A 12477-nucleotide genomic window follows, 5' to 3' on the forward strand; every position below is an offset into this window, starting at 1 on the left:
CACGCACACGCACACACACACACACACACACCTACACACACCTACACACACACACACACGCACACGCACACGCACACGCACACACACACACACACACACCTACACACACACACACACACCTACACACACACACACACGCACACGCACACGCACACGCACACACACACACACACACACACACACACACACACACCGTAGGATCCAGGGTGAAGGGTCTTGCTAAAGGACACAAAGCTCTCCCTTCCAAGCACTAACCAGGCTTATCTAGGAATCTTCCGCGCTGGAGCCTCAGTAACAGGACGATACAGGATTAACTCAAACCTGCAGGAATCAGAAAACCCCACATTTCAAACACTCCCATACACTTTCGACGTGACTTGTCTCCTCAATTACCATGCAATTACATCCTTTCAGCCCAACTATAAAGTTCGCACATGTGCTCACCACGTTCTGGCTCTCGCACGGTCTGGCTGGAGATAATTGTAGTCTCAATTCAGAGCTGTACTTGTGACAGTTGGATCTAGTTTGGGTCATTTTAGCCCTAGCGGGAAAAACAGACAGCCTGGCCCCACTTGCAAAACACACACAGGCTGGCATCTCATGGCTGAGTATGTGCTAGCCATGTTGGTGCCTCAAATTCTGAATAAATCAACAGCAGTGTCACCGGCAAACCAGTGGCACCCCATGACATCTCCTTCAAGTCTCCGGCTGAGAGCCAAACATGCATATCTCAACTGTCCTGCCTCTAACAATAGCACAAGTGTCCATTCCTCAAGTTTCCCCAAGCCAAAACTCTATACTTGTTAAAATAGTGACTGTTTTGGTGGTGCCTCCATTCCAAATATGCCAGAAAGTGGACACACACTGAAGGTATCGGTTTAATCCGGTGTTAGGTGGTATAAATATTTAATGAGCAATAACATTGTTCTGCAGATGTCAAGTTTGATGTTGTTCCATAGTTATTCCAACATGAGTCACAAAGTCCGCAGAGGTATTCCTTTGGTTTGTCTGACATGACAATGTTTGACCATCCTGAACATATTTGTGCAATTTGCTTTCTATAGATTTGTAAGTGGTTAGTATAATTTGCCTATATTTCCCTTTGTGAAATGACTTTTACTGGCTTCACTGGTTGACTGATACTTATAGTAGTTTATCAACAGAAAGTGTATATTTAATCAAGATAAAGTGAGCAAAGCATTTGTGGATACAGCACAAGCTAAAACTAAAATAAGATACTATATATATATTTTTTTATCCGTCCACTGCAAAACCAGAAGTAGGTATAAAAATGTGTCTAACGAGTTCCTTTGGCACACTCAATATTCATATTCATTCTTTTTAAGGCAAACAGCATTTTTCTAGAGTCGAAGTGAAACTGGGGTGATCCGCCCAAGCACAGCCAATCAGAGCGCTGTATTCAGCTCTTGCTTCCGGGTTTACCAGAAGTAAACTGCTTTATTTTTAGCCGCAGACAGAGCGCAGTGGTCTTATTTTGTCCCAAAGTGCTGTTTTTAGCAGATACTCTTTGGTGGAAAACACAAAATGTACTTATCTGCAGCAAAAAAGTTGAGCATCACAGCTTTAAAAGAGTATATTTTCTCTAAAGTAAGTGTTATACATAATTTGAAAAGTAAGATTTTTATTTTGTACTATTATTTGAAGGATTGTACAATTCAGATAAGACAAAGATACAGAGAGTCAGCAAAACATGCACCTTCCGACTGAGCAAAGACATACTTCACAACCTCACTGGGACAACAAGTCCACGTGTGTTGAAATGGTGTATATTATAAAACTGTGTACATATAATGATATAACTGTACCAAAATGTATTCAAAGTGCCAACTGCAATAAAGACAAATGCTTTTCTTCCAACACGCCAAATAAGGTGTTTTTATGTATTGTCTTCTATGGTTCTTTTGGATTACCCTGTGGCATAAAATAAATGCAATAAGCGATTTGTGACAATATTAAGTTTTCCATCAGCGCAGTATATAGTCTCTGAAGCTTAGGGCCTCAAACGTCCATGAAAAAGCAAATGAGTTCTCCACTTCAATTCAATATCCATATCTAAGGCCAATTCAATATATTCAACATATGAGACATTATGCATGATTTCCACTGTGAGATCAGGTCTAGCGTCACACAAACGACTAAACTTTTACATTTAAATGAAAGGGCACTGATAACACAAAAGCTAAAATGTCTGACGTTGTTTTAAAAATCCCAAATGACGCGTAATACATAGGCCATTTAAAAAGTTTGATAAAAATCCATGGTCTAAACTTCAAGACCGACAAACAGATTCGAGTATTTTCTCCTCATGCCACAATGCCACGGCTCCCAGACATTTTTTTCACAATGTCTTGCAGCTGCCCATTAAAACCATGTGGCACACCTCAAACAAAGCAATTGTAGTGAGGGAGAGAGACAGATACACACACTGCCATGGTCGCTATGGCAACCGCACATATGTTTGATGTTGTGGTATTGGACCATCTCAACAAAAGACAGCCATTCATCAATTAGGCCGTAGTATTAGAGGATATCAAATGCGCAATCAGGTGTGGCCAGTTTTTCTGTTGTTCGTTCTTAAAAAAACCTGATCAGATGTAGATGTTCAAAATGGAGGGTCTTCTTCCTCAGGTGGTTTATGGGTAGAAGAAAGCTCAAAGGTCCATAACATGCAAAATCGACTTTTCAGAGCTTTTAACCTTCTTACATTGCTATTTGTGCTTCATATATGTACACAGAGTGTTTTTTTGATTGATTGCCGCAGTGTTTAGCTATATTACAGACTATCTCCTTTCCTCGAATCTCCAAACTGACTGGGGGTGGGGCAAAACCGCGTCATAAGGGCAAGCACGCGTCACCATCCCCCCCCGAGCCAGCCAGGCATGGACCGATGGTTGGAGAGAATATAACAGCAACATTTTTGTCATAGTTGATGCTAGCAATGTTTGGGAGGGGGTTCGCCAACCTTTTTCAGAAATAGATCATGTCGTTTTCCCACTTTTGGAAGTTACGTTTTGCAGATACATTATAAAAGCGGCTCTTAGGGTCAAAATGAGACCACTGTGCGCTTTTCCATATTTTTAAGATGGTAAAAAGCAGGTCCAGCATCTTTCGACGAAACTAAGATTGAATAGAAGGTATGATACTGCAACCCTTCTTCTGTTCTGTCCAATGCAACTCCAAAAAACATCCGACTCCTCACCCTCTCCACTGAGCAGAAGAGCTAACACGTGATTAACACTTTGCACACTGCTAGCTTACAGGAAGCGGCACTACTACTACTTACGCTTATCTCTACAGTAAAAACCAATCAACCCTGCAGAGCGTACATGTGGATGTCACTGACTGAATATGTTAACGATTTTTCTCCCCACGAGTTGAATACTTGGCAGACGGACACGGACCTGCTGTATAGAAAGATAGGCCTTCTCTCGTCCCCAACTTTCCAATGCATTTCTCAGAAGAATCCCACAGCTGTTCCCGTTTTATCTAAAACTTTGAATTGGTTTTGAATGCTTTTGTAATAGTTTGATGTTAGATAGAGCTCATCATAAGATTTAATTTGATATAATCCACGCCCACAGTGTCAGTTACGCCCTTCTGTATCGAGCTTGTTGTTCAAAAGCATCGCAGCATTTGTTCTTTAATTTACGGCGTGCGTGTCTTTGGATGTTTTATTAAAGAAAGTAAAGTTCCATTACTCTACGTCGATTAGATATAAGGTGTCGCCTCAGCTAAAGCAGACTGATTTACAATTGACTACTTCTGGTGATAAAAGCTAATATTTTTCATCAACATTTCTGTGTTATGCTAATTCCTGTCTTTGTGATCTCCCTGTGAATATTTCTCACTCAGAAAATAAAATATTAATCGCCGCCACCGACTGTGACTGACCTAGACTTTCTTTTTTTCCTTCCGTATCATATTGTTCCTCCCCCACATCCTTCGCAATCACATTCCATCAATTAGCACGCGGGATTGCATCTTTTCTCCTCCATTGAAGGGATAATTGTCATCGTGCCGCAGTTTTTGAAGTCTCCGAGCCTTGCTGACTGACACCGATACATACATGAAGAGTAATTACAAGTAAAAGACACATAAAGAATTGACTGACACCCGTAATTAAAACGCCTTGGTGCAACATCGTCCTTTCTTGTGCCGTTTAGCCGGGGAGGCCTGAAGTTCGGAATAATCCATCTCCATCAAGTCAACTCTGCAACGTTCCGGCTTTTCGGGAATTGTCACACTTGCTAATTACTCCTTAAGATAATCAGGCTGTGTGGCTGGAGAGATTCTTTCTGGGGAACGGAATGGGAGGGGGTTAATCTAGCAGTGAGATCAGAGCTACTGGGTGAGCGGTTGAGACGGGAACTTGGGGGGAGTAGAGAGTTGGGAAATGAGAAGGAATTTGGGCATCTTAACAAACTCTTAATTACATTCTCTCTCCTCGGCTGGTGGCAGGCGTAAATGGCGGTCCCCGGGGAGGCTCTGATCCACTTTTCTGATCTGCAGAATTCACAGGCGAGGCGCTGATCAAAAAGACGAAGACGTCCTAGATGCTTCAAACACGCGGGACCTTTTCTTGCAGCGTGGGACTCGGAACGCTTGTCATTGAGCGGAAGTTTGAATTGTCAAAAATCACGTTAAAAAAAAGAAAAAGAAAAAGAAAAGACGAAGCGCTTTAAAGAGGAGAAATGGTGGAGTTATGAATTGATAATGAGTGCTGAAGCGTTTGTCCCATATACGAGGCAGAATTCATTGGAGATGACCTCCGCCCACGTACGTGCTGCTTCTAATACGCCCGGCGCTGCTTTGATGTGGGCCGGCAGCTGGATCCCTGGGGAGGCTGGGCTGTAATAAAGCATACACCACGTACTGTAACAGGCTGGAGCAGGAAGTCCCATCCGCCCGGCCCATGGCGCTCAGGGGCCGCCAACGGGTCAAGGCGAAAGGCGGACTGGAGTGTGAACCTCTAGTCGGCAGCGCTGTGGAAGGAATCAACTGCATAATGATACGGCTAACAAAGCATTTTTCCTTCTGAGCCTGCGGTTAAGTCAGAGGGAGTGAAGAGTGACTTCATACTCGCTAGATGTTCCCACAGCGTGAGGAGGAAAATAAGGTCATATTTATTGGATAAAGCCCCAGCATGTAAGATTTCAGCCAAATATATATATATTAAAATGAAGGCATTTACTTCTTATATACATGTGTTTGAACTGTTTAGCGTTGCATTCTCACTCTTGATGCTGCACCATAAAAGAGACACAACTGTCTGGGACAGGGTCAGGCAGGTGTTTATCTGTGATTCTTCTGAACAATACAGTGGGGACCCTTCTTTGGAGGATTTTACCTCTGATGCATGTTTTGGGTTGATGGGTGAAACTGGCATGAGCAGACACATACAAACAGAACGGCTTAGAATATTTACTATGGAGCAATAGAAGAAAGAAGTCAGGAGGAGGCACTTTGGCCCTCCTGTATTAGCTTTTATATAAACTTTGTTTGATCCTTTTCTATTTGTTAATGATACTGCCATTGTCTGTTTGTCCCATTGTACGCTTTGTGAAATATAAAAAAAATGGCTGTGCTTATACATATTGAACACAAGGTTGTGTTCGTGCAGTAAGACCACTTTCTGCAGCCCCTGGGAGCCTTCCTTGTTGACTCCATGTTGAAATGCCAAAACAGGCGTGAGTGTAAACAGATCAATGCAGCTCCATATCAGATGATGGAAAAGCTGTGAGCGCTGAATGTTCGCCGAGAACATCAAACCGGCCTAACATAAGTGACATCATCATCCGGCGCCAGCTACCATGACAGCTCCGGGGCTAAAGTGAACTCTCAGATCTGTGAGACTGATCAGAACTTTGAAAGAACTGTAGTTTACATAAGGCTTATATATAATGGAATGATCTTGTTACGGCTTTTCCCACATGTCCTTTGCCTCTAGCGCGCTACAAGGGTGACGTTTCCTTCATATTTTGCTTAATACAGCCCTATCAAATTAATATATATGTGTACTTGACACACATTTTTTTGCGTCATCACTTCAAATTACTCTTAATTTTTTTTGTATTTTTAACACAAAACAATAAAATGTCCTGACTTTTCTTCAAAAAAAGTTGAATATGTCCTACGGAGTGACAAATATTTTAAACACACATTTACACAAAAACCTCATCAGAACCTCATTTATGCTCCAGGATAAGCGCTGGTTCAGGGTTTAAGACACAGGTCAAAAGAAATCATTTTTATATTATATTATATTATAAAATCCTAATAAAATTAATAAAGTATCACTATACTAATTAATAAAGTATCACTATATACATTAGGTCATTTAAACTGTATCTGTATTTTTTACATAGCAAACGTGTCTCGAATGTGCCAGGAGATGTCTGTATGAATGAATAAATAAATAAATAAATAGTGTTTAATAGCCTCTACTAATAGCAGCCATGTTAGATTGACTGGTTACATAGAAGTTTATAGGAGAGTGATTCAGATGTTTACGCTACAACACTATTCACAACACATCCACTTAAATATTCTCCTGATGTTAACATGTGAAAAGAAATAATTACCCTCAAATACAAAGCATTTCAAAGACCTATTCTGAACAGACCTTGGCAGTTATTGAGTAAAAGCTGTGAACTATTTACAGGCAACAGAATTCTTTAAATGAATTAGTTCAGAAAGCATAGCTGATATTATACTGTTGCTTGAGACCTAAAAAGTCAGAAAAATGTTCACTAAGATCAGGAAAAGCAAGTATTTATTTTTAAGTATTTATTTTTAGGTACTTGACATTTACTTGAATCAAGTTGCTTCACAACCTCTTTGAAAACCTTCCATACGAGGTAAAACAATGAAAAAGAATCAAAGACATCATGTCGTATCTCATATCATTTTACTCTGGTACCAAAAAAAACAAAAAAATGTGCAAGGACAAGCAGGTCAGCACATCAGAGGATAACGTGTGTGGCCAGTCTCACTGGACAACAGAGGACAACACAGTACAATACTGGGGGTTATTGGATCGGTCGTGCTGCTGTTCTATGGGTTATTTGGGGTTCCCTGACTGTAGCTTTAGTGCGTGTCTGTGTGCTCTGAATAGGGCCCAAAGCTTGCACTGGGCCCCATGGCCCCTACCTGCTCAGTTTATGCTGAATAGTGACTTGGAAACATCATGTTAAAAGATCATAATCACATTCAATCAATCACATTCTCCTGAACAGTTCAGGTTTTAATAATTGTTTCTGACAATAAAGGAACATCTTATCTTATCTTATGAGGTTGATAAAAACGCAAAAGAAACAAGGGGTTTTATCTTATACAGTTGATGAGGTACGCAACTTTGTTCTTGTGAATGAGTAACTGCTCTTCGCTGTCTATTTTAAAGTGACTGTAAGTATGAGCATTTTGGGGATCCACCCCTGCTTCACTTAAATATTTGATTTATGTAGCGCCTTTAATGAAACCCAAAGCACTACACTGCACTACAAATATGCATTCATTCTATACTGCAAAAAGAAATACTAAAGAACACACTGTGTCTGTCCCCTGTGGCTCTGGTTGACTCTCTGCTCCTGGTGCAGATGGCTCTACTGATAATGGTTTCCCAACTGGTTCATCTGTGCTCAGTTGCATGTCTATTCTTTTACTGTGCCTGTTTGTTTGTGTACATGCATGGTGTGTGTGTGTGCATGTGTGTGTGCGCGGATGTGTGCATGTGTGTGCGCGGGTGTGTGCATGTGTGTGCGCGGGTGTGTGCATGTGTGTGTGCGCGGGTGTGTGCATGTGTGTGCGCGGGTGTGTGCATGTGTGTGCGTGGGTGTGTGCGCGGGTGTGTGCATGTGTGTGCGCGGGTGTGTGCATGTGTGTGCATATGTGTGTGTGCATCTGTATGTGCATGTGTGTGCGCGGGTGTGTGCATGTGTGTGTGCATGTGTGTGCGGGTGTGTGTGCATGTGTGTGTGCATGTGTGTGCGGGTGTGTGTGCATGTGTGTGTGCATGTGTGTGCGGGTGTGTGTGCATGTGTGTGTGCATGTGTGTGCGGGTGTGTGTGCATGTGTGTGTGCATGTGTGTGTGTATGTGTGTGCATGTGTGTGTATATGTGTGTGCGGGTGTGTGTGCATGTGTGTGTGCATGTGTGTGCGGGTGTGTGTGCATGTGTGTGTACATGTGTGTGCGGGTGTGTGTGCATGTGTGTGTACATGTGTGTGCGGGTGTGTGTGCATGTGTGTGTACATGTGTGTGCGGGTGTGTGTGCATGTGTGTGTACATGTGTGTGCGGGTGTGTGTGCATGTGTGTGTACATGTGTGTGCGGGTGTGTGTGCATGTGTGTGTACATGTGTGTGCGGGTGTGTGTGCATGTGTGTGTGCATGTGTGTGTACATGTGTGCGGGTGTGTGTGCATGTGTGTGTACATGTGTGTGCGGGTGTGTGTGCATGTGTGTGTGTGCATGTGTGTGTGTATGTGTGTGCGGGTGTGTGTGCATGTGTGTGCGGGTGTGTGTGCATGTGTGTGTACATGTGTGTGCGGGTGTGTGTGCATGTGTGTGTACATGTGTGTGCGGGTGTGTGTGCATGTGTGTGTACATGTGTGTGCGGGTGTGTGTGCATGTGTGTGTGCATGTGTGTGTACATGTGTGCGGGTGTGTGTGCATGTGTGTGTACATGTGTGTGCGGGTGTGTGTGCATGTGTGTGTGTATGTGTGTGCGGGTGTGTGTGCATGTGTGTGCGGGTGTGTGTGCATGTGTGTGTACATGTGTGTGCGGGTGTGTGTGCATGTGTGTGTGCATGTGTGTGTACATGTGTGTGCGGGTGTGTGTGCATGTGTGTGTACATGTGTGTGCGGGTGTGTGTGCATGTGTGTGTACATGTGTGTGCGGGTGTGTGTGCATGTGTGTGTACATGTGTGTGCGGGTGTGTGTGCATGTGTGTGTGCATGTGTGTGTACATGTGTGCGGGTGTGTGTGCATGTGTGTGTACATGTGTGTGCGGGTGTGTGTGCATGTGTGTGTGTGCATGTGTGTGTGTATGTGTGTGCGGGTGTGTGTGCATGTGTGTGCATGTGTGTGTGCATGTGTGTGTACATGTGTGTGCGGGTGTGTGTGCATGTGTGTGTACATGTGTGTGCGGGTGTGTGTGCATGTGTGTGTGCATGTGTGTGTACATGTGTGTGCGGGTGTGTGTGCATGTGTGTGTACATGTGTGTGCGGGTGTGTGTGCATGTGTGTGTGCATGTGTGTGTACATGTGTGTGCGGGTGTGTGTGCATGTGTGTGTGCATGTGTGTGTACATGTGTGTGCGGGTGTGTGTGCATGTGTGTGTACATGCAGGGTGTATACTGAGCAGGGGAGTCCAAACTTTTATCACATCCACATATTTCAAAATGCGGAGCAGAGGGCCACAGACGACATTTCATGTAGTTTAGGTGAACCTCTGCATCTTTTAACCAATTTAGCAGGAAGCCTGAGGGCCAACAAAAATTGTTTTGAGGGCCGCATTTAGCCCCCTGGCCGTAGTTTGGACGCTGCTGCTGCAGAGGGTTGACGTGCAGATGGTGGGACAGAGTGGTTGGTGTGGTTCTGGGGATTGGTTTTAACTTGTGATCTGTAAAGCACGTTGTACAACAATCTTTGAATAAAAGGCGCTTTATGAATAAAGATTGATTGATTGATTAAAGTAGTGCATGTACCCAAAAAAATCATGCTTATGAGTACAAGCAATGTGCCAAAAGGTTTGTGAGACATCTGTCTAACTAGTTCCTACTTCTTACATACATCGGAATAAGTAGTAAGCATGTCATGTATTTAACACTATTTTTGCATTTGAAAATTGGATGTTGCAGCTTTAAATGACAGTATTTTCTATATACTTTTTTTTAACAAGCAGGAAATATATTTTGTGTAATTCACAATAGAAATATGTTGGCCGACATTGGCTAAGTTAGTCTGTCCTGCATGTGGTTTTACCAAGGGATGAAGGATGAGCTGAAGATCCCCTCCTCAGCTCAAAGCAGCTGTTATCTGGCACCACCTGCTTCTCTGGAGGGAGAGGGTCTGTGCACAGGCCCCCAGGCATCACCCGGGGCCATGTGTGTCAGGCATATGCCCCCCCCCCTCTGCTGCAGGGTCTGTTCCAACCACAACAAGAATGACTCCTGTGTTATAACAGACACTCCCGACTCAGATGAAGCCAGTCCAGGTCAGCGCGGGGCCACAGAGGAGACCCTGTTCATTCAGGCCCCTTCAGCTCTACAGACAACCATTCTGATGTCGAACAACCAATGATAAAAGTACAGCCACAGGACACAAACCCAAAAGCCCTGCATAACACGGCGGACTGAAGCGTACGGAAATTAATTAACGTTATGGACCAAAGCTAACGCCGTTGGGCTAACAGCAGGATCAGTGGAAAAACGGCAGCATTATCGGACCAGAGGGCCAACAAACCTGAGGCGGTCCGGAGCATCTGAAAGTGTAATGAGTCGTCTTATGCCCCTGCGCTCCATGTCACCCCATTTTCAAGCTATAGCCAGCGTTCTGATATGATAGCTTTGTCTGACACCTGGGGAATTGCACGGAATTGCCCCCCTTAAGAAAAAAACAAGAATGTAGTTTGCAGGCGGGCAGCGTTTTGGGGAGGGAGATGATTCCTTTGTGATAGAAACAATATCGCTCGACATGCAATCTAACGTTAGAGAGCTATGGGTCTGCTCGCACGTTCTTTAACAATAGCACAGAGGAATTTCATCTTTGGCTGGTGACATATGCAAACCGTGACAGAGCCTGTAAATGATTGTGTGAAATGGTTTCAGAGGTATTCCACTGAGAGCGGCTGCCAATCAGGCACTTGTATGTGCTCGTGGAAGCTAGCTACGTCCACATAATACTGCCTTAGTCATCCAAATGAATTATAACATAAATAAAATAGTATTTCTAGAAGGAATCCTATAAACGCACGTTCTTAATTAAAAATGCAGTACAATTAGCAGTTTCTTTGTAATGTGTCTCTCAAGAGAAACTGACTTCACTTACCTCAGATTAATCCAATCCAACTTTAATTGTATTGCACATTTTACCAACACACTCCAAAGTGCTGCACAGAGTACAAAACAAGCCAAAGCAAAATATGTTGAAAAAATTAAATAAAATACAAACCAAAGTAAAAACAATATAAAATATACAAAATATCTAGATTTGAGTCTAGTTAAAAGTGATAAAAAAATTAGATTTAACCACGACATGTATCTGCTTGTCAAGCTTTAAATCTCTATTAATGATGACGCTAATGTTTGTGGCTGTAGACCTGAGGTCGGGTTGGAGAGACCCCAAGTCTAAAGTCTTTAGCTTCTGTTAATTCGGATTCTTTTCAAACCACAACGTTTGCTTTGATACAAACGATTGAGGCGTTTCTCTAATTGTTGAAATCGTCTATTAATTACATCCATAACCTCAGTAAAAAGAAGGTCCCAGACTATCATTCTTTGTATAGTGCATGAAAAGCATGCAGTCTTGGTTTACCAGGCTAGAAACTCGACTCGAGAGGAGGACGCCACGGCAGCAGGGGAGAAAAGGTAATGAACGGCAATGAAGTTTATCTTTGTCATTAAATGAAGCCGTAAATAACAATACATCTTAAAATATAATCAGATTAAACTTTAGCGACCCTTGCCTGTCTCGAGCTTGCTTAAAGAGTTCAGATTCCTTCACTTTTCAGCTTCTAAAATCATCAAAAAGTCTTCCTGGAGATATTTGTGAGGAATACACTTCATTCTAAAGCCTTGTGTGTATATAACGTTCACTGATGTTGATCATTCATTTGTTTATTTCTTAAATAACTAATGTGAACGTGACGGAGGCTAATTCAGTGTTGATGTAATAAACACCTGAATATCATTGATTTGACATTAGTTCGTGGTTTATGTTACAGTTTATGCAAAGACTAGTTTTGAAAAGCAGCGATCGTTTCTCTTGTCAAACTAGTCTCTCTCTCCCAGCTTATTCATTGATTCATAATTATTAAAAATTATACACAATCTAGGGTAAATCATTCCAGTTAGTTACAGAAATCCACTTCAGCGTTTAAAATCCTGTAAAACGTTCTGGTTTTCTTCTTCCCTCGATCATTTGTACCTCTCGGTGCACAAAAATAATCCACAATCTCTGAAACTCTGATAAAGTTTGTTAATTGCGGCTGACGCTGTTAGTTTCTGTGCAAGCTCCCCGCCGCCATCACTGCCAGAGTGGAGTTTGGTGGTGCAGGAGCTCGGTTGCCAAACTTGTGGGCCTAAAGCGAGTGTCTGTCACATACAGCGTACAAGACTCAATCCTTTATGATCCAGACTCTTTGGTACAGTCCAAGGACTATCCCCAATATTATTAATCCCCATTTACATTATTATACTATTGCACAGATATTTGGACTTTTTCTTGTCCTTTCTGGTC

This window comes from Eucyclogobius newberryi, unplaced genomic scaffold, assembly GCF_026437365.1.
Source record: "Eucyclogobius newberryi isolate DKJ021-1_F unplaced genomic scaffold, fEucNew1.0.hap1 SCAF_16, whole genome shotgun sequence".
In the NCBI taxonomy this organism is placed as follows: Eukaryota; Metazoa; Chordata; class Actinopteri; order Gobiiformes; family Gobiidae; genus Eucyclogobius; species Eucyclogobius newberryi.